The 26702-nt window shown below is 30.3% G+C and overlaps 1 long non-coding RNA gene across 1 annotated transcript; it reads right to left on the reverse strand.

Annotated features, from left to right (window-relative positions):
- Positions 1-22877: 22877 nt before the first annotated feature.
- LOC121122296 (uncharacterized) lies at positions 22878-25203 on the reverse strand. Its single transcript, XR_005865776.2, has 3 exons — positions 24859-25203; positions 24688-24790; positions 22878-23384 (listed from the first exon to the last, which is right to left on the reverse strand). It is a non-coding gene; the product is annotated as an uncharacterized lncRNA (long non-coding RNA).
- Between the last annotated feature and the right edge of the window lie 1499 nt (positions 25204-26702).

Consider the following 26702-nt stretch of genomic DNA (forward strand, 5'->3'; position numbering starts at 1 on the left):
GTGAATCAAATAATGTTGTATATAGTGGTACACATATTTGTAACAAAAACAAATAATGTATATTTCATGTATTTATTAAAATACTTCCTTGGAGATTATTTCATCTCCTTAATGTTCAATATATACATGGTATAGAAATAAACCCCCATAATTCACTCCATCATCTTAGCTTTTAAGAAACAATAAAAAAAACCAAAAGATGGATTACTATTGTTTTTTGGAGAGATAAACTGAATTGGTATATGATTTAGAATTTATCATCTGGAATTTTTGATCAATATTAGTAATAAGTAGAACACGGTACAAATCAAGTCATAGGGGATATTTTAGTAAGTAGGTATGGGCAAAACGTAGATTAAGTTTTAAGAGAAAAACGGTTTGTGCTAAAGTTCTTTTTCCTTTTTTCTGCATTCTTGAATAAGTCAGCGTGGTGTTAATATAAATTTCTGTTATGAAGAACTCACACAGACCTCCTTTGACACATTTAAAACAAAACAAAACAAAAATATATACCTATTTGTTTAAAATTTAAATATTTAGGTTGAGGAAAGAGTCATTTCGTATTTCCATTTCCTTTATTTAACTAAGTTCATAGTTCTTGTTCATTATTGGTCCCATCGGATCATACGATACGGTGGTGTAAGGTGGGAGTGAATACTACAAACTTTATTGAACAGTTTTACGTTTTGTCTTTTCATTCGTGAATTATCATGCGTTGAGTGTGGTAGTTTCAATGGAAGACATTCATCATATTTTACTTTTTGACTACCTGAAGGGGAAGAACCCGTCGAAAGCGACCAAGAAAATTTGAATTCGGTTCACGTTGCACAACAGTGATTCCAGTGATTTTTTCCCCGTCTTAACTATGAGCAACCCGACTGTTTGAAGCTGGCGATCGAACAGAAGCGATCAGCATTGCTGAATAGGAGACAACAAAACAACACCAGGCCCCAACACCTTTGGTGATGTGCCAGAAGCTCTGGTAGCTCAGGGTGGAAGTTCTTACGTATCCACCCTACATTCCAGACCTGACACCAAGTGACTAATACCCGTTCCTGTCTATAGCCAACGCGCTTGGGGGTACAAATTTGGCTCAATAGAAGCCTGTACGAGTTTTTTGCCAATAAATACAAGAGCTTCGATGAAAAGGACACTATGAAGTTGAATTTTTGTTAGCGAAAAATTATTGAACTGGACGGAGCAACCTTGGCTTACATCGGAGGATTATAAAACTCCTTATAAAGCATTGAAATATACCTAAAAATATAAAATTATTTTTTCCCCAACCTATTTTTTTCCCTGCAGTAATTATATTTCTAATGTAAAAGCCTATCTTCTTTATAGCAGTAAATCATTTTCTCCTACCAAAGTCAAATAACAGGTAGCTGATGTTAACAAAAGTCTAAATTCAGTAATACCGTATGCCTACCTCTTCTAACAAGCAGTGATGCGTAAAAGTTTGTAAAAATAAAAGTAAATGAAAATGAAAGTAGTGATCCTGACAATTCATAAAATGTTTAAGTCTAGATCAGCTTATTATATTTTGAAATCATTTAACCACATATAAATAATGTGAGAGCTTTTTAGATTGATATCCACTCCATATTTATTGGCTCTATATTTTGATTGACTTTTCGACTGGAACTTTTTAAAATTAAAATGAATATGGATCAGCCTGCTCATTTGTCAAATTGGACATTCACAAACCAGATGGCTAATTAGGCGGAGAAGTATATGCCCAAAAATTAGGAAGACCTTAATAATATGCAAAGATGGCATAAACGACGTTACATTGAAAAAGGAAAAAAATATTTTGAAAAATAGAATTAGTAATATATTACTATTTATAGTAATATTTTTTTATCTTATTAAAAAAATAGAAAAAAAAGGGATCTGTATTATATTTCTGATTGTGGAAAAAGAACTACGTGGCTAACAACAATTATTGGTTTGACATTTATGTATTATTTTATTCAATGTGACTGCCCTCAGCGGCAATCGCTTTCTCGATCCTAGTCCTAAAGCTCTTGCAAGCATTCTCCACATCTGCAGCCGAAATCCTCGCCCACTCCTTCTTCATGGTTGCCTTCAGGCTGTCCACGCTGTTGTGGTGCATTGAGCATACCTTCCTCTCCAACTTTCCGCAGAAGAAGTAATCCAACAGATTGCAATCAGGAGAGTTGGAGGGCCAGAAATCGTAAAAGTTGGTCCTGATGGACGTGTGAGTTCTGTTGCCACACGTAGGGGTCAGGGACGTTTGCCTGTACCCACAGAAGTACAATGGACCTCAAGTACTCCACATACACAGTAGAATTGACCTTTTCTCCCTTCTTGAAGAAGAATGGTGGCATGACCTTCCCTGTGCTGATGATGGCGCCCAAGACCTTGATCGAGCTGGAGTTCTTTGACTTTTACACATAGGGGATATTGTCCTTGGACGCGGGGAGGCATTTGTCATTTTGAGAGTTCCTTTTACGTTCAATAGTGAATATTTTCTCATCTGAGGAAATGATGATAGCTAATGCTCCATGGTCTGCATGATCGGATTCGATGACAGTGGATCTTTTGCTTTGCACCATGACTCTAAGACTTTATTTTGATAAAAAATCAGAAGAATATTATACACAAGACTGCAATTTTCCTCTTAATTGAGGCACACTGATGTCAACTCCGTGCCAGGATACCAGTGTTATTATCAATTGTTTTTTGTCCGGATTTATCTAAGCAACCCAAAATGTGAATATATTTTGCATGAACAATATTTAGTCCCTTGGTGTCAAGATACTTAAAAATACTTTCGTGTTCTATTATTGAAAAATAATAGGTACCAACTGCGTTCGTCGAAAAGAATATTTTTTTATTTTTTGTCTTTTCCTCCATTACAATATTTTGATGTGAGTACAAAGAGATGATGAATAATCCTCCATTAAGAATAATGATTTAGGTCGATGCAATATCATTTATATCTATTTAAAAACAGTTTCTTTATAATATAGAATAGAATTGTAGATATTTATTTTGTTATTCATGTATATAAACAAAATACATATTATATATATATATGAATAAATATCAATGTGTTATGTTGTCTAAGGTGAGTCATTTGGCAAACGGTTCCTACAAAGTTCTCTTTCAATTTTATGCTTATTCAAAGTATAATTATAACTTATTGTTATAGTCATATCTATGAATTATTATGTACCTATATTTAATGCATAGACACTTTAATACTATTAATTTTTGTTTTTCCATTCTTTCCACATATACAACATATCCCACTAAATATTAATAATTTAAATACAAAAAACATAATTTTCTCAAGTTCTTTAAAAAAAGCATTATAGATTTAAAAGTTATTAAAAGATGGGGTAAAAGTCCCGTGTATTAAATAAAATTATATTTTTTGTACAGTTTAAAAGTACATGGATTCTATAAATCTCGTGATTGCTGTGTTTAGAACTGCAGGAAGAGGAGTCCTTTTTGATCTGCAAGCGTAAATAATCGTCTTTACTATTATCGCTTCCACTTTAAAATCATTCTTTCCTCTCATTGTAAGAGCAATGAGCTAATATGACGCCTTGGACCTTGTGTCAAACCTATCGGTAATGATATTCTCCACCGTAAACAATAGAGGTCTCACTCACCGAAGCCACCTATGAGAAAATAGGTGGAACGAAGATTCTACTCCTTCATTGCAGAAAAACCATCTACTGCTTGTTTTATTTCACTTGCTGGTGTATATCGAGGTTGTCGCTAGCCTGTACCGAAACCACTTATGGGACCATATAGTAAAGATTGCTTCTTCTTCCTTATTAAGGTTTTTCCATCCCTTTGCCACCAACAAACTTAGTGTTGATTTTGTTTTGTTTTTCAATCATTACTCTTTGTTTTTTTTACATTTCTACTGAACCAATTTCTATAAAGAAGGAGATTGGCGGGCCTTGATGTAGGAATTGGCAGCACGACTCATGGAAGTGACCCCTGCGTGAAGAATCCAATTAACAATGTTTCCTTATAATATTTTCAGGTCTCCTGTTGAAGTTAGGGTTTTCATAAGAATTTAATTTGTCATCCCTAGGAAAAGTTATCTACCTCATGAACCCTCAATATCATTCACAAAATAAGGATAACGTAAATAATGAAATAATGATTGTACATTTATGTTGGTGGTTCGGTATATCATTAGAATAAAAATAGCTAAAATTCATCGTGCCAATTAAAAAAATGGCCAAATTAAGTATCAGAAAACAAATGAAGATGCTACACATTTTTAGTTGTCTCATATTTTTCCTAGAAATCTGAATACCAACTCAATTATTAACAGATTTAAAAAAAAGGGAGATTTCGCTGTTTCTTGATTTTTGTTCAAGATTGTTCCAGATTTATATATAAAATTAATCAACACACATTTATTAATGACGTATCAATCTTCAAAACTATAGTAATTTCCATTTATGTTCTATTTCGAATAAGTGGTGATCAGAGGTATAATAATAATTGAATGGGACTTTCCTAAAATTATACCAGACTTTCTTGATGTACCATCCTGGCTAAATCTTAAGAATGCATCCAAACCAAACCCAAAAATCACCATATGGACCAATCATTCCTAGATGACATCATGATTAAAGAAGGGATGCGTCTAAAGAAAAAACTAAGCATAGCAACTAGAAAAGGAAAAACGGTTGTTGCGTGTGCTCTTTCTTTTTTCTTTTTTTCATTATTTAATCAGCCGCGTGTGTATTAACATCTCCCTCTAAAAGAAGAATTCACGCCTATTTTTGGTATAAATTGATTTATAAATGCATAATAAATACATATATATTATAATTTAAAAATAGTTATAATATTTTTCCAATGCTATTTTAAATGACGAAAGCTCTCCTCTAAATAGTAGTTTTTCATTTCTTTTCCTCCAAAATCTTATATGTTTTAGGAAGCTGATATTAACAATGGTCTTAATTCAGGTGTAGCATATACCTCGCTTTCGTCTTATCCTCGCGCTCTTACAAAAGTACCATCTCTAATCAAAAGAGATTCTCTAAACGTGGCGTCATATATTGTAAATAAAAAGATACAATGCTTCTTAGATTTTTTAGGTGAATTAAATTGTAGTATACTTTTTGTTTCCCACTCTGTAAGTATACATAGTTTGATAATTGTAGTAAATCTGGGAGGGAAGACGAATTGGGGTTACAGAAAATATTATGAGGGATCATGTTCCGAATGCCAACTACGCCCAGTATCATTTAGAAAATCATAATAACTGATGACTTATTTTAATGATTAATTGAATTAATTCATAGAAGCAAATATATATATTTATATCTTGGGGAAAAATACGTTTATAAAATTTCATAACTCTTATTTTAAAATTGCTTAATGTTCTGTTCTAATGTTATAAAAAGTTTTTTTTTTTTTTGTTCCTATTTTATCTTTTTTAAACAATTTACACAAAGGAAGGAATAATTCTACGAATGGAATCTGTATTATTTTTTCTACAATAAAATGTATCAGTACTTCAGTCTGTTTTCTTCATTCTACTCATAAACAAATTTGCTTCATTCCAAGAGGGAAGGGAATAATGATGATTAGATTAAAAAGTAATTAACTTCTATTAGTGCATGCTCTTAAATATGATTAAAAGGAACATATAATGAATGATAATAATTTACAAATTAGAAAGCGAAAACATTTTATTTCTTTGCCTCATCAAATCTCTCACACTGAGAGTTGACTCATTTTATTTCAATTCCTCTCTCATCGTTGTCTCTAATAAATATGTATGAAGGGCTCCTTATTTCCCGGGAAATTGGCTTTGAGTGGTATACCGGGAACCCCATTTTTAGTTGTCGGGATTCTATCTGTATATATGAATATTTCTTTTTATATTTCAAAAAGAAAAAATACATTTGAAGCTAAGTTTGAAATACCCATGTTTTTCAATTCTCAGATTCTTCATTTTATCATCATACAAAACAATAATTAAATCGTAAGTGAGGACCGAGCTAAATTGTTCATAAAGCTAGGGGTTATAAAATTGTGAAATACACAGCCCGCCCAGCGGCCTAAAACTCAACTTCTGTAAAACTAGAATCCCTGATCCTATTTTGATGGAAGTATGTGAGTGACAACTAGTGTTGAGTCTGTCCTTATTTAGGAGTAAAGTCTGCGTTCCCTTCCAGTTCAGTCTTGGTCTGTTCCAGTTCATTCCTGCATATCAATTTCAAAAACTTATCAAGTTCAGTCCTTGATGACGTTACTGAGCGTTATTTCTTATTTATTTAATCTGTTCTAATACTGACAGTCCGAAGGACTCACTGCCTTAAGGACAGACCCTAAGACTAGACTGAACCGAATACATAAGGACTCACACAACATTAGTAGGGGCTTCCGTAGGATTATATAAATTTACAGGGTAGGGAAGTAAAACGTGGACTCTTAATTAATGTTTATTTTCTCATTACTATGAAAAGGCTTTGTGATTATCTTTTGATATTCTGTTTCTGCCGTTCTTTTAACATATACAAACTATACTAATCATTTAGTCATTTCATCATCATGAGCGAGCAACAAGCAAAAAGTAAGTGCATCTCAGATCTCCTAGATACTGGAGCTGATGATATGAAGATTACATACATTATTAAGTGTTCTAGGACCTGGTTTTTAAGTTGGCAAAGATAAAAAAAAATGGAGAAGACCTCTCCAGGATGTTAGAAAGTGGAGGGTATAATTAAAAAAGGATACGAAGTTCTTGTTATGTTTGGTAGGAGATTATAAAGAAAGATCGCATTAAATCAATAAATCGCCTTACCAACGACTTCTCTGTTGTTTCTAGGCCCATCAAGAGGACTATAAAGCACAACTTAAGACTATTTTCTTTCACAAGGACACCACGTCACCTTCTAACAGAGTGCATGAAAGCCAGGAGGCTCAAGAGGTGCAAGAAAATCCTCACATGGATCAAGGCAAATGGGTGAATTGAGAAAACATTTCTCGGACATGAAAAGTGCCACAGTTGATCAAGCGCCTAGAAATCCCGAGAAAACGGGTGACTGGGATCCTGAGAGAGATCTCTAGTCTCTACATACATATATTAATATTCTAATAGACAATAGTGGTGTTTGCCTCTTTCTTCTCTCTCTCTCTCTCGTTAAAAAGCACACATCCACACACTCGAGAAAGCCAAATGGCATTTAATAGATGAACTGAGGAAAGTAAGTACTTGATAAATGAGTATAAATTCATTCCTAATCAAGTAGCACGACCTCCTTTATACAAAACATAAAGTGGAAAGTGATGGAACTGATTTCGTTTTTTTTACCCCCTCTATAAATAGAATATACTATATACATATAGGTGGAGTTTTCAGGAGGGCCGGGGAATTAGCCTCAAGATTTATTATATAAACATGCATATTTTATATGTAAATAAATGCAGTTTGCCCCCCCAAGTATAAAGTTCAAATTCCACCATTATACAAACAATCAAACCTGTATTATTAAGCGGTCCGGTAAATAAATTTCCTATTTTGTAACAATTCTAAATTTTAAAACTGGATGTGACCATTACAAGCGGTGATACGCTTAACAGGTGGGTATTAAACCAGGTTTGCATATCTATTTTATGTACACGCTGCTATATCTGTACAAGTTGTAAATTGTAAAAACAAATTGTACAAGTTACTATTTGTACATCTTATAAAGGAATTGACATTTTTGTAATGAAAAAACTACCTTTAAAATTAGAAAAGGAAAAACAGTTATTGTCTATTTATTAAAATTTGTTCATTATTGAAATGGTCGTCGTGCTATTAACTTCTTCCTCTGAACTAAGCATTCTTGCCTATCTGTGGTGTAAATTGTTTTTTTAAAAAAAAAAACATAATAAAATGTATATGAATTTAAAAATAGTTATATTATTATCCCTGCACTAATGATATTTATACATTAAAAATTTTCTACTCTGAATAGCAGTGGTTCATTTTCTCTCCCCAAAATCATATAACTAACAGTTGATATACAAAGATTTTAATTTAGTAGTACCAATTGTTTCGGTCCCGCTAACTCCCTTGCCCTCTTTCGTTCCTCACAAAAATATCAACTCTAACAACAATCATTTATCATAAATTCTTTTTGATATATTAAAATTACTGAATTGATTATCTAGGCATTTACAAGTAATATGACTCTGAGCATTTGTAATTTATAATGAGCCACATAATACTTATCAGTCAGTAATTGTTGTAAATATATTCAAAGATTAATATATCCATGTTCCAAAAAAGAATTTATTTATTGCGTTTCCTGATGACACTAAGTTCTAAATTTTTCATTTAAAATTATTTAACTCATCATTTTTGGTTTGCAACTTGTACACAACATATATTTATAGGTTCAAAATGGTATACTGATGGTGTATTAGAAGCAGTGGATAACTTTTATATCTACAAATTATTAATACTCTATCTCTAGACCATATTTTTGGGGATGGAGACTGAAAGTAATCGGGTTTACATGGAAACCCAATTATCAAGAGAGACATGACCGGTTTTAGCGTGAGGGACTCTCGCAGTAAAGATAAATGTGCAGGGCCCTTTTCTTTCTTTCTATTTGTGAATTTGAACTTTATTTCGATTTTCTTACTAAAGAAATTTCTCAAATGACGATTTAAGAAAAACAAAAGAATTTTGTTTTTTCTAGAAAATAAATTCCGTGGCCCTTGAGAGTTTTTTTCATTGGCCAGTTATAACATTTAATAATTTACCCTGGGTAGGCCCCTCGATCAACTGCAGGGTAAGCCCCCCACAAAAAAAAAAAAAAAAAAAAAAACTTACACTGACTATACATTTTTAATTATACAATACAAATGAAAAGTTGAATATTGTACATTTTCAAGTTCTGTCAAACGATCATCAAATAATTTACAATCCTCGTTAATTTTTACACAAATGCTTTTAAGTTTTTCTTTTTTTTATTGTTTAAGTAACATTAAACCTATTTTTTTCATTTGACTTTTTTTTTTTTAAAGTTAACTATTTTGATTACTTTTTTTTATTAAGGACATTATTTTTTATTTTTAATCATTTTTTTAAAAACATATTCGAAATATTAAAGTCCATATCCAGAGATTAAATATATTAAATAAATTTATATAGACGCGTATTTAAATATTTTTTATTTGATTGACATATTGTCTAATTCTCACATCAGAAGAAATCAAGTCTTTTACTAGTCTCGGAATGCATTTTCAAGTTGAGGGGGGGGAGTTATATAATGTTGACGTCATCAGGGGCGACTGCATGTTTTTTTTTGTTTTTTTTAATGATAATTTTAAAGTTTTTTTTTTTTTTTTGAAAGGGATAAAATTTGAACAGGTAACCTTCTTTCTTTTTTCTTTTTTTTAAATGATAGTATCGTTTTCATGTTTATTTTAGCTCTCTAGATGTTTACAAAAGAATACAAATGAGATGGTGGGCCCTATAACTGAGGAGGATTATTTTAAAATAGAATGTTGATACATATGCTTTTTATTTTTGCATTCCTTCCTTAATTATTTTTTTATGATTTCATGATGTTATGTATGCTATATTTTTGAGAATAATAAAGACTCGTGACATTTTTTTTTATTCCTATCATTGTAAAAATTCTGCCAAAGTGGGGGCAATAGAGTAAAATTAAGAGCTAAATTAAGGAATTTTTTCTTTTTACTAGTAAATTTAATATTTGAAATTTAACTTTTGAAATTTTTTGTGTATAGCTGTGGATTTTAATTTTTTTTTCAAAAAAAAAATAATATTTTAAATATTTTTCCAAAAATTAAATTTTTTGTGTGTAGCTGTGTATTTCGAATTTTTTTTCCAATAAATTTAACATTTGAAATTTAAAAAAAACATGTTTATTATTTGAAATTTTTCTCCAAAAAATTTAATTTTTTCTGTAAATCTGTGAATTTTTAATACTTTTTTCAAAAAATTATTTTTTTGGATTATAGCTCTGGATTTTGATTTTTTTTTTTCAAAAAAATGTTAGCTTTGAAATATTATTCTAAAAAATTAATTTATGCTTATAGAAATAGATTTTGAATTTTTTTGTGAACAAAAATCCAAAAACCAAGCCTTTCCCTAAAATATTATCCTACAGACGCCCCTGATATATATATAGTATACATACAAACTAGCAGGTGTGAAGAAAGGAATCAATGGAGAGAAGAAAACGAAGCCCTATTAATTGTAGATTGATAAAAAAGTGGATGATGAAATATTCATCTGCTACCCTTGTTTTTTACTCTTTCTTCCTCTTTTTCTTTCCTAACGGGGAGTGAATAACGATATTTTTAGTCTTCTTTTCAAAAATAATAATAATAATAATAGTTTCCTCCCTTTTCATTTACCCTTTATTACTTGAAAAAATACTATTAAATTTTATTTATAGACAAGTCGAACTTTTTTATTATCTCGCAACCTCGAGTATCAAAAAGGGGGGGGGGCAAATAAGAATTTCATCAAACATACGGAAACTAGCCTTTTCTATTTTTATTGAGCTACCAACTGTTAATTATTATTTATACATGAATTAATCATTATTATACATGTCCCGTCAACACAAAAGCAAGATAAATGTTTTTTCTCAAAATGGAGTGTGGATTACATTTGTATTCTTCCACAAATAATTATTCTTAATTTTTGATCAACAGATTATTCTTATTAACCCTTGGAAGTTGTGCAAAATTGCATTAAAAGTAGCCAAAATTGATTGTCACGAACAAAGAATTAGAAAACGACCTATTTTATTTTAATAAGGCCCTTAAATCAAATGAAGGCTCCAAACTTTAACTAAAATTCGTACCACAAATTTGGAACAAAAAAATTATAAATGACTCATATATGTGTACAAAATATTAGATTAAATAGAGTGCTCGAATGGTAAGGCGATGTGAGGGGGCAACCCCCCAACTCTAATGAAAATGGTTAGAAAATATCCCTTTTAAAACAGGCATATTTTGCACTTTAATTAATTGTATTTTCAATATTTTCTAGCGGGAGACTCCTTCGAAATCCTAATAATCAGAATCCATATCTGACCATTTCCTTTGGTCAACTCGACCACTTGTTATCTGTATATATTAGCAGAGGGTTACCAGGCGTTGCTCAGCGAAGGAGGGAGAGGGAAATCATATTAACAATCGTCAAACTAATTGAAAATTAGTCCAGAAAATAATTATATATACAGAATTATTCTAGTATACTTATGATATGAATGCTTCGTTTGTTGTCGAGAAAGATCCTGATAATTCTAATTCTAATTGTCTTACTATGATAATAACGATGTAGCGGGAAATTGACCTTATTTTATACTATATCAGACTATATAAAGGCTCATCATAGTAACTCCCCCCCCCCCTCTTATTATTGGCTCATGTAACCTTAGTAGTATTATTATGATTTTTTTTTTAAACAATGTTTTGTAAACTTCCAATAACATACCAAGATAATAAAATCCAGAAAATTGTGTAGATGAGAAGTCAATTTTTTATTTTTGTCAAAAAATTACCAAATCAATATTCGCAACAAAAATCTCAACAAAAAAAATGACACTACCTTTACAGAAAAATAGTTAATAGCATAAATTAGCATTGCAAAAAGAAACACAAAACAACCGATATTTTTTCTGTACTTGCAAAAAAAAAAAAAGATATGGAGAATAGTGTTCTCGAAAATATAACCCTCAATAATTGGTTCATTTTGCAGATATTGCAAAAAATATTCCGGAATTTGAAAATAATGTAATTTAATATGTTAGAGTTTCAAATTTTACATACATTATGCATCGTTTTGTGGCATTTCTTTTTAAAAATGGAAAATTGACGGTTGAAACTAGAAAATAATGATTGTTTAACCCTAAAATTGTTAATGTAACTATTAATTTAACAATATATATATAACAGATTTTATAGGTGCTTTATACTCAGACAGGTTACAGATAATGACTCAAAATGTACAGAATTGAACATATGTAGGTTATAGAAAAAACAACAATTACGCAAAAAAAAAGAATAACAATATGATCTTCTTATTTGATAAAAGAGTGAACATGGATCAACTTTCCCCAAATTACAAGTATTAACTAGGCCCTAAGCCCTAAGATGATGCTTGAACTTCAGAAGATAAATAATAAATATTCCAAGAGTATTTAATATGAAAAAATGAATCACTCCTCCGAAATAGGTGCACTCTCCATCTAGGGCCCCAACAACAGGAAGAAGCACAACTATTATTCAACTAAAGATGTTAAATTACTTGAAAACATTATAAATTCAAAAATTGTCATTTTTTATAATTTTGTCGAATAATGATCGAAAGAATTTTCAATTCTTTCCGGGCCCTTTTTTCCTCAAAAATCTTTTTATAAAAAAAACAGATATTTTAGAGAATACATTTTTTTTACAATTGAATTTTTATTATCTATTTGTAATGAAAAGGTATTTATTTAAATTGTTCTAATGATTTTTTTATATTCACAATATTAAACTACATAATCGGGGATTGGATATAAGTTAGAAGCCCAATTTTTGGTTTAATTAACAGATTTAGTGTCAATTTTTCTTGGGTTTCAACTAGAACCTGCACTTTTTACTATAAATTCTGCAATAGGGCTATGTAAAAAGTACGAATGCAGGTAAGAGAAGGGGAGGTTGACATTATAAACACTATCTATAATTAGAGTTGACATGTTTGTTATGAAAAAAAAAAAAAAACACATATAAAACTGAAAATAGAAAAAAACAGTTGTTGCATGTGCACTTTGTTTCTTTTTCGTTCATTTTTTAATAGATCGTCGTGGTGCTCAGCTCCTTCTCTCAAGTAAGCATTCTCGTTTATCTTTGGCATAAATTGTTTTAAAAATCCATAATAAAATGATTATATATAATTTTAAATATATTTTACAAAAAATTTCCTGAATTAATGTTTTTTTAAATGCAGAAGGTTCTCCTCACTATACCGAAATTCATTTTCTTTTCCCAAAATCATATTTAACAAGAAAATGGTCTTAATACACTTGTACCATATGTATCACTCCATTTTGTCCTTGCCTTCTTTTTTATTACAAAAATGTCAATAATCAAGTGGGTAATTTGACTAATTATATGTGATAAGTCATTAATATTTTAGAGTAAAGGAGATTAATCCAAATTTAAATATACATCGTATCCGATGTATTTGATTAGTATTTAATACAAATTTAGTCATGAATTCGACTTTTATATATAATATTAATATTTTTATCTATTTAGTTCATTCACGTCGAAATATGGCTATGAGTTGAAGTTATACTCTTTAACCGAAGTTTTTAGGGCCATTTTAAAAACTAAAATAATACATTTGTGTTTCAGGCAGAGGCCAAAGATGTTGTTGCTTAGTTTTATGTGCCCTAAATGCAATCATGAATACGAAAAACTTTCATATATATATATTCTAAATGGTCCTTAACGCATGATATCGCAAGTGCAGAATCTGTTGTGTCAGTCTTTATTTATTCGGTCCAGTTCAGTCCAGTCTTATCTGTCTTTTGTACCGGTCCCTAAGACTGTCAGTATTTAAGACGGATTGAACAAAAAAAGTAAAGTTCTTGACGTCATCAAGGACCGAACTTTATAAGTTTTTAGGGCTGAATTGGACACGACTTTAGTCTTAAATAAGGACAGGCACAACACTAGTTAAAGTAATAAAAAAATAGGTAAACAAGCTACTACGAAAAATAAAACTAACAAGAGGGGGCCACTAACAACAGTCTATCAGAGCAAACTACTATTAAGTAAACAACGCTCATGCCCCATGAAAGCAGTTCAATTCATGTTTTATGAATTGCAACTTGTACAAAATCCCAACTTGTACACGATATAATAATAATCTATAGATGGAATCATTCAAGGATCCCTTTTACGTAAAGAAAAAATAATTATGTCAAATAATGCGTGAATTGATAATCAAATTATTGATATTAATAACACTTTTTTTCTTCGTGAGGGGGGGATGGGTTCTTCCAGCATAATACATCCATTAAAAAAGAATAAAACGAGAGATTCATGGGCGCATAGCATAGCATAACACATCCAGATACATACATACATACACAATAACAAAAAGAATAGGAATAACAAATATGGATCCTTTTTTCTTTTCTTTTCTTTTTTCCTTCCTTCCATCGACGTGTTTTCCCCTAGCTTCCTCCCTTCCTCTCTCTCTCTCTCTTCACTTATCTTTTATAATGTTTGTAAAATAGTAATTTTAACAACTTGGGACAAATTCCCCTGTGGTGCATTATTATGGTATGGTGGCAGTAGCAATTCATTTGCTCTTTAGCACGAATAACATCTGTAAAGGGTTTTCCATACATTAAATTAAATTATTGTTATTTGATGTTGTTGTTGTTGTTTCTACTATCATCAAATCGTTTTCGACACATTGTAAGTTTGATTTGAGATCAAAAATCTATTATAACCAAACAAATAATATCATGGCTTTCATTTACAGCATTTAAGGACATTTTCTCATAGAAATAAAATATCTCGTCTTGACAGAAAGTTCTTGGACAACCCCTCCTTATCACATATCTGAGTTACAACTTGTAAAAATAAGAAGTTGTCTTGTGATCAACAACGTCTACAAAATATTGACAAAATGGATCCAGATCGCTACTTTCTTGCACAGCGGGCAAGACTCTGACTGAAATCATCAGATAAATGGGACAACCAGAAGCACTGTCTACCTGATTAAAGGGCGTATCAAGCGAGGGAAGGGACTGGAGGATACGCGTAGAAGTGATCTATCTCAGGTCATCACCTCTTTGTTAATGAAGAGGGTCCAGACTACCTGAATACGGCTGACTAAATCACCACGCTCGGTTCGAGGGAGAGGTGTTGCTATGGATTCAGCAGGTTTTTGGGCACCCCTCCCTTTTGCCTTGCAGATGTGTGTATTTCGAAACTTCTCTTCCGAACGGTAAGTTCTTTTCAAAGGAGATGTGGCCCCTTCCAGGCTGGAGCTGAACTTCTTGACTTTCACAATTTGGGTGCAAATTAAGGAGGAGACCTGCAAAAATCGGCACGTGTCTCTGGCGGAGCTGAGGACATTCATATCGACAACTATAGAAATACTATTCATAATTGTTGTGAATTGCTCACAAGTTAAAGAGAACTAGCTTTAATTCAACCTATCAACGTTCAGAGCACTGATTAGTGGAAAAGAAGCAGAAACATCGACAGCTGACAAAAAAAATACATATTGTATTAGCGAGGCAGCGCCATGATCCCTCTCTCCCTATATACATATATATATGTATTAGGACTGGTACGATACAGGATTGTACCGCGGATCGCTTCGGTACGACCCTTAGGGTGCGGTACGTATATACATAATCACATATTAAATATATTTAAATTATAAAATTTTGGTAATTTTTATAAATTAATAGATTTAGTTAATGAGGTAAGATTTAATCAATAAGCATCCTTTTATATAATAAATAATTGATGTATCTGCAAATACAAAAAAAGAGATAATTACTTACAAAATGATTAAATGCATCCTAGTTGACAAAAACCCAGTCGTATTGTCGAGGGATAATTTAAATAAATTGAGTGAGTGGAAATTTCACAATGTTTCCAAGTTAGCTTCACAATACCTCACAACTACAGGTACGTTACGATCAAGAAAAATAATTTTTTCTACAACTGGCGATATCGGGATTGCTTATCGGTTATAATTATAAACAAAGAAGAAGAACAGAGAAGTTAGGAATCATTTATTTGTAGGGAAATGGAATTATAAAAGAATGAAATATCGAAAAAACTTGAAAAACTACATTAATTATATTTTAAAAAAGAAAAAACAGTTTACTATTTTATCCTAATGAAATGCGTACCATGAAAGGTGTACACTGGTTAGTACCGAACCGTGGGTTTAGCGTACCGTCCGAGCCCTAATATAAATGTATATAGATTATTCAATTTCAGAATGACGAGTAACTTGATTCAAAATCATCCTTCTTAGGTCTTCTCCAAATTTGTGTTACATATTGTATCAATATATCTAGAGACAAGGTCTATCAGAGGCACTACATTGAAGAAGAAAAAAAAAAGATTTTGATTAACGAAATAAGATAAATTTTTCAAATATAAGAGAAGAATCACTATACCCATATTGCCTATTTCACTCATCTATTTTATCTTCTTTTATTCAGATCTGCATGGTAGGGTTCAAAAAATGATGACATATATTCCTTGTCCTGAAGTATCTTAACTGTATGCATTCAATCAGATCCGACATAGGGTGTATTGTAGGTCGGCTTTAGTGTGAGTTGTGTCTGGGGGAAATACAAGGTTAGACCATAATGTAATCAGGCTTGCTATAATTTTCAATCTAAGGTATTGTTGACAAGACACGCAACCACTCATAGACTATGACGTCAATATTAAAAAGCGTGGTGGAAGTCAAATATCAGTCGTACACGCTTTATGGTATAAGCTTGTATTTTTATTAACCTTTGGGCAAATATCGAGCTGTTTTCTTTTATCCCTTTCATTAAATTTGTCATTAAAAAATTTATTTTTGTTTATACAATTTTGACAAAATTATCTCCAGTGCTGGGGCCGAGTAAGATTGTTGGTTTAAGGGAAGTGCCCCTAAAAACCGGCTTTTGGTATAGCAGTAAAATATACTTAAATATATTTTTACCTCCTTTTACCGGCTTCACATTTTGAATACACTAAAACAAAAGAATGTCAAAATTTCGCGTCAAAACATGAACTTACTTGTTGGTCCATCTGAGCAAATGGAATAATACAAGTTCAATGTACAATATTTGCAGGTAAGAACAACAAAGCGCAGACCACCTTATTAGCAGATGTCAATTCTTCTCATATGAGAAATACCAAGCCATACAAGAAGAGAATGAAGATTTCATATTTATGAAATATACAAAAAATTAAACAAACTATTGATAATAACTATAAAATTAAGTAGGACTTAAGATCAATTTCTGCTGTAGTAACACATATACCCCACACAAAGGGGTATATGTGTTCTTTGCCATATGTATGTATAGTTTTGTAATGCATGGATTTGTACAATTTTAAATGTATGTATATGCTATTGTAAACAGCAATAAATTCTTAACTAACTAACAATCATATGTAGGTACATAATAGATTACTCATGTACAACTTAACGATTATATCATTAATAGTTTAGTTCCTGATCAAAATTCTCTTTTTAGGTAGGGGCAGGTTTTCTAAAGTTTCACAACCTATTGGATAATTTGGATTGAGTAATTTCACATCTATGTAAGAGATAAAAAGAAAATAAAAGAGGAAAAGAGTGGACATGAGGGATTCAGTGTCAAAAAAAAAAAAAAAAATGAAAGACTTACAAGTTTTCAATCTCCCGTAATTAACCTGTAAGAAAAAATAACTTACCCTCCCCATGTTCAACGCGAATTGTAAATTTTGATGATTTATGTTTTAGTATAATTTATTTAGTGTTTTTTTATTTTTAGTTGTTATATATTATAGGTAACATTTTTATTTTTTTTAAATTCCAATATATTTTGGTTTTGTAATTTTACCAATTTACCAGTATATTGATTTTCTTATATGAGAAGTACTCTCAAATTTAAGTTTCTTCCCAAGAAATTATGGCTTCTTTTAAGATATAACAGGTATCCGGGGAGTTCGCAGGATTATATATTATTTCCCGCTTCGTTTTGTTGAATTTTTTGAAATAAATAAAACTAATTTTGCTCCAGAATTTGTTCGAATGACCTTTTTATAAAATAAAATCCTTTAAGGAAAAAGGCATAAATTCCTTCAATTGGGGTTGGGATACAGTTCATCCAGCCACCTTCTCTACGAACACCTCCTTTTTTTGCCCTTGGATTGAGATGGTATTTCTGATTGTTTTTACCACAAAAAACATGAAAAGCACCTTTATTGCACAAAATGTCTGGTTTTTTTTTTTTTTTTAAATATGTTTTTGCAATATATACATGATTATCTTCATTTTTTGTCTTGATGCATCTTAACATACGAAAAAAAAATTACAATTTGTCGTAAAGCAAAGACATACAACTTTATAATAAAAAAAAGAACATCTTAAAAAAGTTAATATTTCAAAAGATTTGTTGCCTGAACATATATATTTTGTTTAATTATTAAACTAAAACTGTCAAAGATTATTGATAGTATATGTATAAAATATTACAGTTTGTAAACTAAAGGAACATAAATTTTGGGATATAATGGTTACACTAAGTAATCTTGGCTGAAAGTAATCAGAGCTCAATCCAAGTGCAAAAATGAGTTGACTAGTGTAATCATTCAATACAATTAGCAGCTTTTATCTTTGGAGAATTGTATTAAATATTACAGAGTTTACATTAAAATAAGTTGAAACCTATTCCTTACGTTTCATATACATTTTTCCAGTCATATGTACTCGTATATTGTATATACGACACAAAGGAGTTTAAGGAAACTATTGCTGGTGAGCTGTTTGGAAGGATAGATGGAGTTTCCGGGAGATTATCCCCCCTCCACACACACACCCAGATCCTCAAGATTGATATATATAAACAAGAGATTTGTTCCCTCTAGAACAAATGTCAAAGTCTACCTATGTTTGGAAGATAGGCCCTAGAATATATGTCCTTTAGATATTTGTATAATGTTAAAAAATACTAAGTGTAAATCGAAAGAAAATAATTTGAAACTATTTCATAATAGACTCTAATCAGTGATTCCCAACCTTACCATGAATGTATTTTTTTAATATCTTACGGCATAGAAAATATGATCAGCAAAATATTCTATTCATTATTTATCATGATCAGTAATTTTATCATGTACATTTTCCTGCATGACATATTCGCCTCTTCCTTAGATTATTATTTTATAGGTTCGAACTTTATCTTAATTTATATTATATTGGGGATTGGTATTATATCATCTTAAAAGAATCTTCCCATGTTTTCAACTAAGAAACTTTTCCTTTTTTATCTCCTACCATTTTTTCCTTGAAATTTTTTCCTGACACCGGATTTGCCTATCTTATGATTTCTATTAAAAAATGTTGCCTACTCTTTAATTAAATATTACATGCAATATTCTTATATAGTATTGAATAAAATAATACGTAGGATTTTAATATTATGAAATATATTTATGTAATTCAATACAAAATTTGTGGAGAAATAATATGACAATGATTGTCTGATAGTGCTTAAGAGATCAAGAGCAGTTACTATGATTTACTTATTTGGCTAACCACCAAATGATTTCAAACCTTCTTCCAGTTTATTTTTGTATGAAAGGTTGTGTGATGTAATAAAGGTAACGGCATGAGAAATGAAGTAATGTTTCAACAGTAAAGACTAAATATAAAGTTATAACCCATACTATTCAAACATTAAAAGACTGTAAATATGTCATGCGATAAAATCTCAGAATTGTTAGTGGCAAAACCTATTATTATATTTGAAAGTTATGTTCTAAAGGAGTTGCAGCTGTAGGCCCAATATTTTTAGGAAGGGAGGAAAGACATTGTGGAAAAAGTGTTTATTGATTAAAAATTATATAGTTTAAAATATTTCTCGAGTTCTTTTAATAATTATGAAGAAACTTAAGTCTCCAGTTTAAATCTAAGTCCGTGCAAAACGGAGGGCTTGTCTACTTTCTGAGGATTTACAATTATCATAGTACAGGGATAAAATACAGATCCATTATTAACTTGAAAGGAATGCATTTTCATAAAAATGTTCTGAAAGTAACGTCAATGCAATTTGTACCATGTGTTTTATCTACACATATATATACGCATTGTTTGGGTATCCCAAAAGAAGATTCAGTCTAAATTGAAAAAAGTTATAATGTATTTTAGAATGTGTGTTTAATGTTTACGCAAGACACATCTCGTACAAACATAATATTATTTACATTTACATTTATTGATAAATGAAAACAAATAATGAGAAATAAAAGCTGAAAATAGAGTCAGTCCCATGACGATTGCATCTTGAAAATAAAAAGATGCATTCAAGTGCTGGGTTTTTTACTCAAATATATTCTGTTTGTGATGAATACTTATGTATGAAAGTTAAATCAGTACTTCATTTGAAGAGTTTTCATAGTCAAATCTATGTCAAAACATGTGGTTAAATTAATTGATTAAGTAGATTTATTCATTAGGAAAATCTTATACAAATTATTATTTGTTGAATGGATATACATACATATGTAAGCTGTACTTAACCTAGTATTGTCATGGGTTAAAGAACCATGTACTCGAGACCAACGTGAATAGGCCTTGGGTTAAATGTGAGTATCCTTTTCTTTCTTAGCAAATGACCTCTAAAAAAAGGTACATTCTATTTGTATAGTCTTTTTATAATTTTTTTTTTCCTACAAATATCTATTCAATTTTTCCCAAAGTTATATTGAGCGTGGGGCCCCCAGTCAAGGGTGTACGCTAGGCACTTAATTTTGGGGGAAAAAAACCTTCAAAAATCTTGAGTTGTTCAGAAAAAAGAATTGAAAAATAAATTCAGAAATTAAATTTGGAATATTATATTTTGGAAAAAAAAAATCAAAAATCCATAACTATACATAAATAATTAAATTTTTGAAAAAAAAACTTCAAATATTAAATTTTTGAAATAAAATTTAAGAAATCTATAGCTACTTATACCAAAAAAACATTTTGGGGAAAAAATTGAAAAATTAAGCTTTTTGGAAAAAAAATTGAAAAATTGAAAAAAAATTGAAAAAAAGAAATTTAAAATATTAAATTTGTTAGTAAAAAGCAAAAAATTCTTAATTTGGAAGGAGGGGTACAGCCCCTCCAGCCTACCCCCTGCTGCCGCTCATATTTATAAATAGCATGGGCGCACAACGTAAATATTTAAAAAGGGTATTCCTTCTTAATTTTTAATTAAAGAAAAAATCTCTTTATGGCGTCACGTTCGGTTACTTTTTTAACAAACTAATATGTTAAACAACGATCTTGCTCTATTGTAAGTATAATTTGTTAATTTCATTATTAATAGTGAAATATAAATTAATTTTATAGATAATAGAAAATTATGAATAGGTATTAAAAGACCATTAGCTTAAAAATAATAAAATTCCCTTAGAACCAAGGTTAATAGAAATACAAAGTTAGACCATCATGTAAACGGGCTTGCCAGAATTTTCTTTTTGATAACCCGTACCGACTAGACTGCATGTCAAAACTAAATAAGATGTTAAACGATAATTATGACTGAAAACATAAAATGTGAAAAATCCAAGCTCAAGCAAAATTTATATCACAAGAAAAGGATGCAATGGAGTTGTTTGAATTTTTGGAGGGAAATTGGAACTCATCTCAGTGTTTATCTATTCAAAATTTAAGGGTGCGTTCTCAGTGTTCAAAGTTTCCCTATTTCACAAATGATATTAATATAAAAGATTAGTGATAGAGTGATAGAAATATGGGACATTGGGGGGCATTTGTAGTAGAGTCCCGTGCATTATATTTATTGGGAATAAAAGAGCCTAGCATATAGTCTTCCCCTCATGCTCTGTTCCTAGTAAAACTGGTCCTAACAAAGACTTTCAAAAATAGATATAACTGCCAAGACCCATCTGGAAAACTACAGCTCCAACATGGCTTTGACAGATTCTAATATGTATATAATTTAGACTTAATCTGATACAAAAAAAGATCAGATCCAATAAGAATATTTAAATACCAATTTCTCAAAGACTAGTCAAAACTAATGTTAACCGACAGTTAAGGACCGTCGGTCCTTGGAATATTTCATAAAAATGGTAATGGTTTATTAAGCCAAATAAGATATAAGGGATACATATTAAGATCATTGCACAATTCTTGCAAAAAATATTCCTATTTTCATTATAGTATGAATATTTTATTTTTTTACTTAGTTATATAATTTTTATATTATCTAACTGTATAACTAACTAAAAGGAAAAACACACATTCAATGAGTCAGAAGTGATCAATTTTACTTTCTTTAACTGCAAAAATTGGGACTGGTCTAAACAGGAGCACGATCCTTGATCATGTATAGACATCCCACTAGTCAAAATACTTTCACTCATTTGCTATAAATTAGAATCTACATATATTATGAGAACTAGACTTAGGATTTGTGTGCGATCGCTGGAGCGTTCAAAAATTGCTCACTTTGACCTTTTTTTTTTTTTTTGAAAAACTGATCATTTTGCCCTATTTTTATGCAAAAATGTCTCATTTTTCTAAACTACTTTGAAATACATATAAAAAGTTTGGGTTCTAGTTAAATTACAGAAGAGCTTTTGATTATTTATTTATTGATATTTTTCGAGGGAAAATCTTCCTGCCAAGGGCCCTCTTTTTGGAGGTAAAATATGTAAATGATGAAATCAGGGATATGATTACATGATCGGATATGTGAAGGAGCTAATAACAGCCAATTAGTCGAAGGATACATTTGGCGCAAAATTGACTGTTGAATCATCCCCATAGAATCTTGTAAAAAATAAGAAATACTTTTGCACCAAATTACCAAATCATGATCTTCTATTTTTTACTCATTTTAGCCAAAAAAAAAAAAGAAAATCACTCAAACATCCCAAGTTTAATGATTACACAGTTAAAAATATGAACGTAATATCATAATGGACAGTTGATTTTTGTAATATATAACCATTGGTGTGGGAAATATCTATAAATGGGTTATTTCTTTTTGATTTTTAGTTTGTAATGAATACTAAGGAAATTCCTCTAATTGAAAAGTAAATGATGAAACTCTTAAAGCAAATTTTATGTGGTTGATTAAATAAATTGTACTTATTTATTAGAGAACAAGAATGATTTACTGAATATTCCTTCGTGTAATATGGATCTATTAATATTCATTTCGCTGTCGAAATATTTTATACGACACTTCTTCCTTCCTTCTCCTTCATGGTGTATTGCACAAATAAATTCAATAAATCTCTCTACTGCTAGCTACTCCATGAATCGAATATAATATATAAATCACATTTAGGGATCTTTTACATATTATCTACTCGTACAATATATTATTTCTTTAACCAACCATAAATATCTTTCATTTTTCCCACTTGTAGTAGTCCTCGATCATAATTTTATTCAAGATTTGATCTATTCTTTTTTCATCAGTTCTCTAAAGAGTGGTAAATTCCACGACCTTTTCACCTCTCTTCACAATCTTTGTGTACATGTATTATGTCTCAAATTACTTTAAAATCATTATAACAATACCTATTCAGACACAAGAAGATGACGGACAATTGATCATGGTATATATTGAGTCTCATATCTGATGTAAGAAAAAGAGAATATTATTTAAAAAGATACTTTTATGAGATTTTTAAAACGAATTTAATTACATAATAAACCCTATTTACTTGGAAAATAATTAACAAGGGCGCCCGTAGAATTAAATATTTTTTTTTTAAAACATAAATAAATTTAAACAAAAATTGGAAAAAAAATTCAAATATTAAATTATTTATTTTTGAAATTGAAAAAATAATAGCTATTAATAAAAAAATTCAAAAAACAAAAGCTATTCACAAAAACATTCAAAAAATAAAAATTGTTCACAAAAAGTTAAATGTTTTTGAGAATAATTTCAAAAAATCATAGTCATTTGAAGAAAATTATTTTTTTTAAAAAAGAAAAAATTGAAAAATTAAATTTCAAATATTAAATTTTAAAAAAAAACAATAAAAATATATAGTTATTCACAGAAAATTAAATTTTTGTAAAAAAAATTTGATAAATTTACTAGTAAAAAGCAAAAATTTCTTATGTTGGAAGGGAGGCTATTTTTTTCATAACTTAAAAAAGTAATGAATACTTAAATAACAGTAATAAATAAGAATCATAATTGCAAATTAAACATTATTTTTCCGATGCCAATCCCGATTCTAGAAAAAACACCCGATTTTCCCATTCCCGATTAATTGTTCCATCACTAACCAAACTCATATCTCTAGCTTCAATATTAAGGGATTTATGACCAATAAATAATAAAAATTTCAGGCCTTTTTTTGTACTGTTTATGTTTTAAGCAAAATCTCTGATCGAATAAAATATCATATTTCTATCAAACTAAATGAATGAAATATTCATTAATTACAGAGTATAGTATTGTGCAAAAGATGATATTTTTAAATACCCGCAATTGAATAGCATAATATTAAGTTTTTTTTAAAATTTGCCAAAATATTTGAATTATTTCTTGATGTGAGCAACTGTGGATTTTGAATTTTTTTGAGAATAACCTTGGATTTTTGAAATTTCTTTCCAAAAAATGTAATCTTATGAGGATATTTGTGGATTTAAAAAAAAATCAATATTAAATTAATTTTTTTTTTTTTAATTAAATTTTTAGAATTTTTTTTTCAATTCTCCCCAAAATGTACCTTTTAACTATTATTTAAAATATTCAAGAATTGCAATTGGAAATTTTACTAGAATTGCATTGGATTCGGGGTTGTTTTTTTTTGGAATCGTCCCATCATTAATTTTGGTATTAAAATGTCATTTTCATCATTATCCATTAGATGAAATAGGTTTCAAAGGACAAAATAAAATTTGAAATTTTTGTAACATACCTAATGTGTGTTCTTTCTTTTTACGCAGTCTACGCATCATCACTACACTTGCTTTAGTGATAAAGGTTCCGAGAGATTTAAATGTAAATGTTTCGTTGTTATGCTATAAAATATAATTCCGATATAGTATTACAACGTATTATTAACAAATTAATTGTACTATTGCCATACCTGGATATGTAATGTGTATCCATTATACGTATCCTTACAGGGGCGTTCGCAGGGGCTAGACTAGAGGGGTTGTAACAGCCACCCACCCACGGATTAAGGATTTTTCCCCTTTTTACTAGAACATTTAATATTAAAAATGTCATTTAATTTTTCCATTTTTTGTGAAGAGCTCTGAATTCTTGAAATTTTTTCCAAAAAATGTATTATTGAATTGTTTTTTCAAAAAATGACAAACGCAATCCCTGCCAAAATATAATACTACGCACGCCCCTCCCTTATTTTACCTTATAACATATTTTGTGTTGCGTTTTATTCAATTTAATCATCCATAGCTTTCAAATAATATCTATTAAATGTATACTCTACCCATATCAACAAATTAATATTTAATGATAATTCTCTGATTATAATGGAAAGTAGAAAATTAGACTATTAATCGAAGAATTTGTACTAAGAAAATGGGAAATTTAGTTATCAAAGTTCCACTTTATTCTTTATTTTAAAACTGGAAAAATCGGAATTTTTAAATCATCATTTTCAAATCAAAGGAGTAATTTGATTATGAACTGACTTTTTAAGATTGAAACCATGACCACATTAATTTCAGGCCAGAAGAGGGGAAAAATGCATGTATATAGTAAAAATTATACTTTCTAAAAGATACAATATAACCATCATTGGCATGAAAATCGTGTATATTTTGGACATGTTTAAAAAACCAAAAATCTACATGGTAACCCTGAGATTTTTTTTTTTTTTGAGGGGAGCAACTTAACCGTCATGACATTTCATTAGATTAACTACACTCAGCACTGATAAGAGAGGAGGGGAAAAAGGATGTAAACAAGAACATTGGCCAGAATAACTGCAGTGTCAATCCTCAGGGCCGTTGCCACGGAGAAGGGTGTTGTGTCTTGACGAGGGTGAGGAGACACAAACTATTTATAAGGTGGAGAGATCCAGGACGACCGAGAGAAGTGAGGAGAAGGAAAGGCGTGGAGTAATAATACAAGTCTTATTTATAAGAACATCCATATTATTATTAATACAAAAACCTACTCTGATACATACATAAAATACACGACTATTTATACTTAAAACACGGTAAAAGACTGTACTTTACACATATATATATACAAGAAAATAAGAGAAGAGAAGAAGGGGAAGAAAACCCTAATACATTACAAAGGGGGAAGGGGTGATCCCCCATCCCCTTGAAGTTTTCAAGCGTGCCACTCGGGAAAACTAGGATATCAATTGGAAAATTTGATCAAATTACAAATTTAGTCCATTTTCATATCCCTATATTAAATAATAACAAAAAGATGATCCGGTACAGAGAGAAGAATCGAGAAAGAAGAGCCAAAAAAAGTGGAATCATTATTCATTGCTTCGTATGATTATTGAGTAAAGAACTTGTCAGATATAAGGAAATGGATCTAAAGTATGAGTAATTGAGAGAAAAGACAAAGATAGGAGCTGAAGAAGCAAAAGGACGCATATATTTATCGCGGTTCATTTTGGCCTTTTCAACAACAGGCAACAACGACCTACCCTTTCAAATAAAGAAGATGAGTTATATCAAGATGAAGAAAGTTTAGCTTTAGCTTTAGTAGTAATGACACCCATTCTTTGTAACGAAATTGTAGTTGTAAGTAACGAGTAACTACAAAGCTTTTCCTTTCTTTTCTATAATGTACAGCTCCAACTATAGAGAATATATAGAGTAATGAAGTTTTTAGTTGATGGCGCTGCAGTAGGGGATTATGAGTCAGCTGTTGTTGGAGGCATAGTCATGTTATGAATTGAATCTTGTTAGCTATTAATACTTATCGCTTATTAGT

The sequence above is a fragment of the Lepeophtheirus salmonis genome, chromosome 7 (assembly GCF_016086655.4).
Source record: "Lepeophtheirus salmonis chromosome 7, UVic_Lsal_1.4, whole genome shotgun sequence".
Lineage (NCBI taxonomy): Eukaryota > Metazoa > Arthropoda > Copepoda > Siphonostomatoida > Caligidae > Lepeophtheirus > Lepeophtheirus salmonis.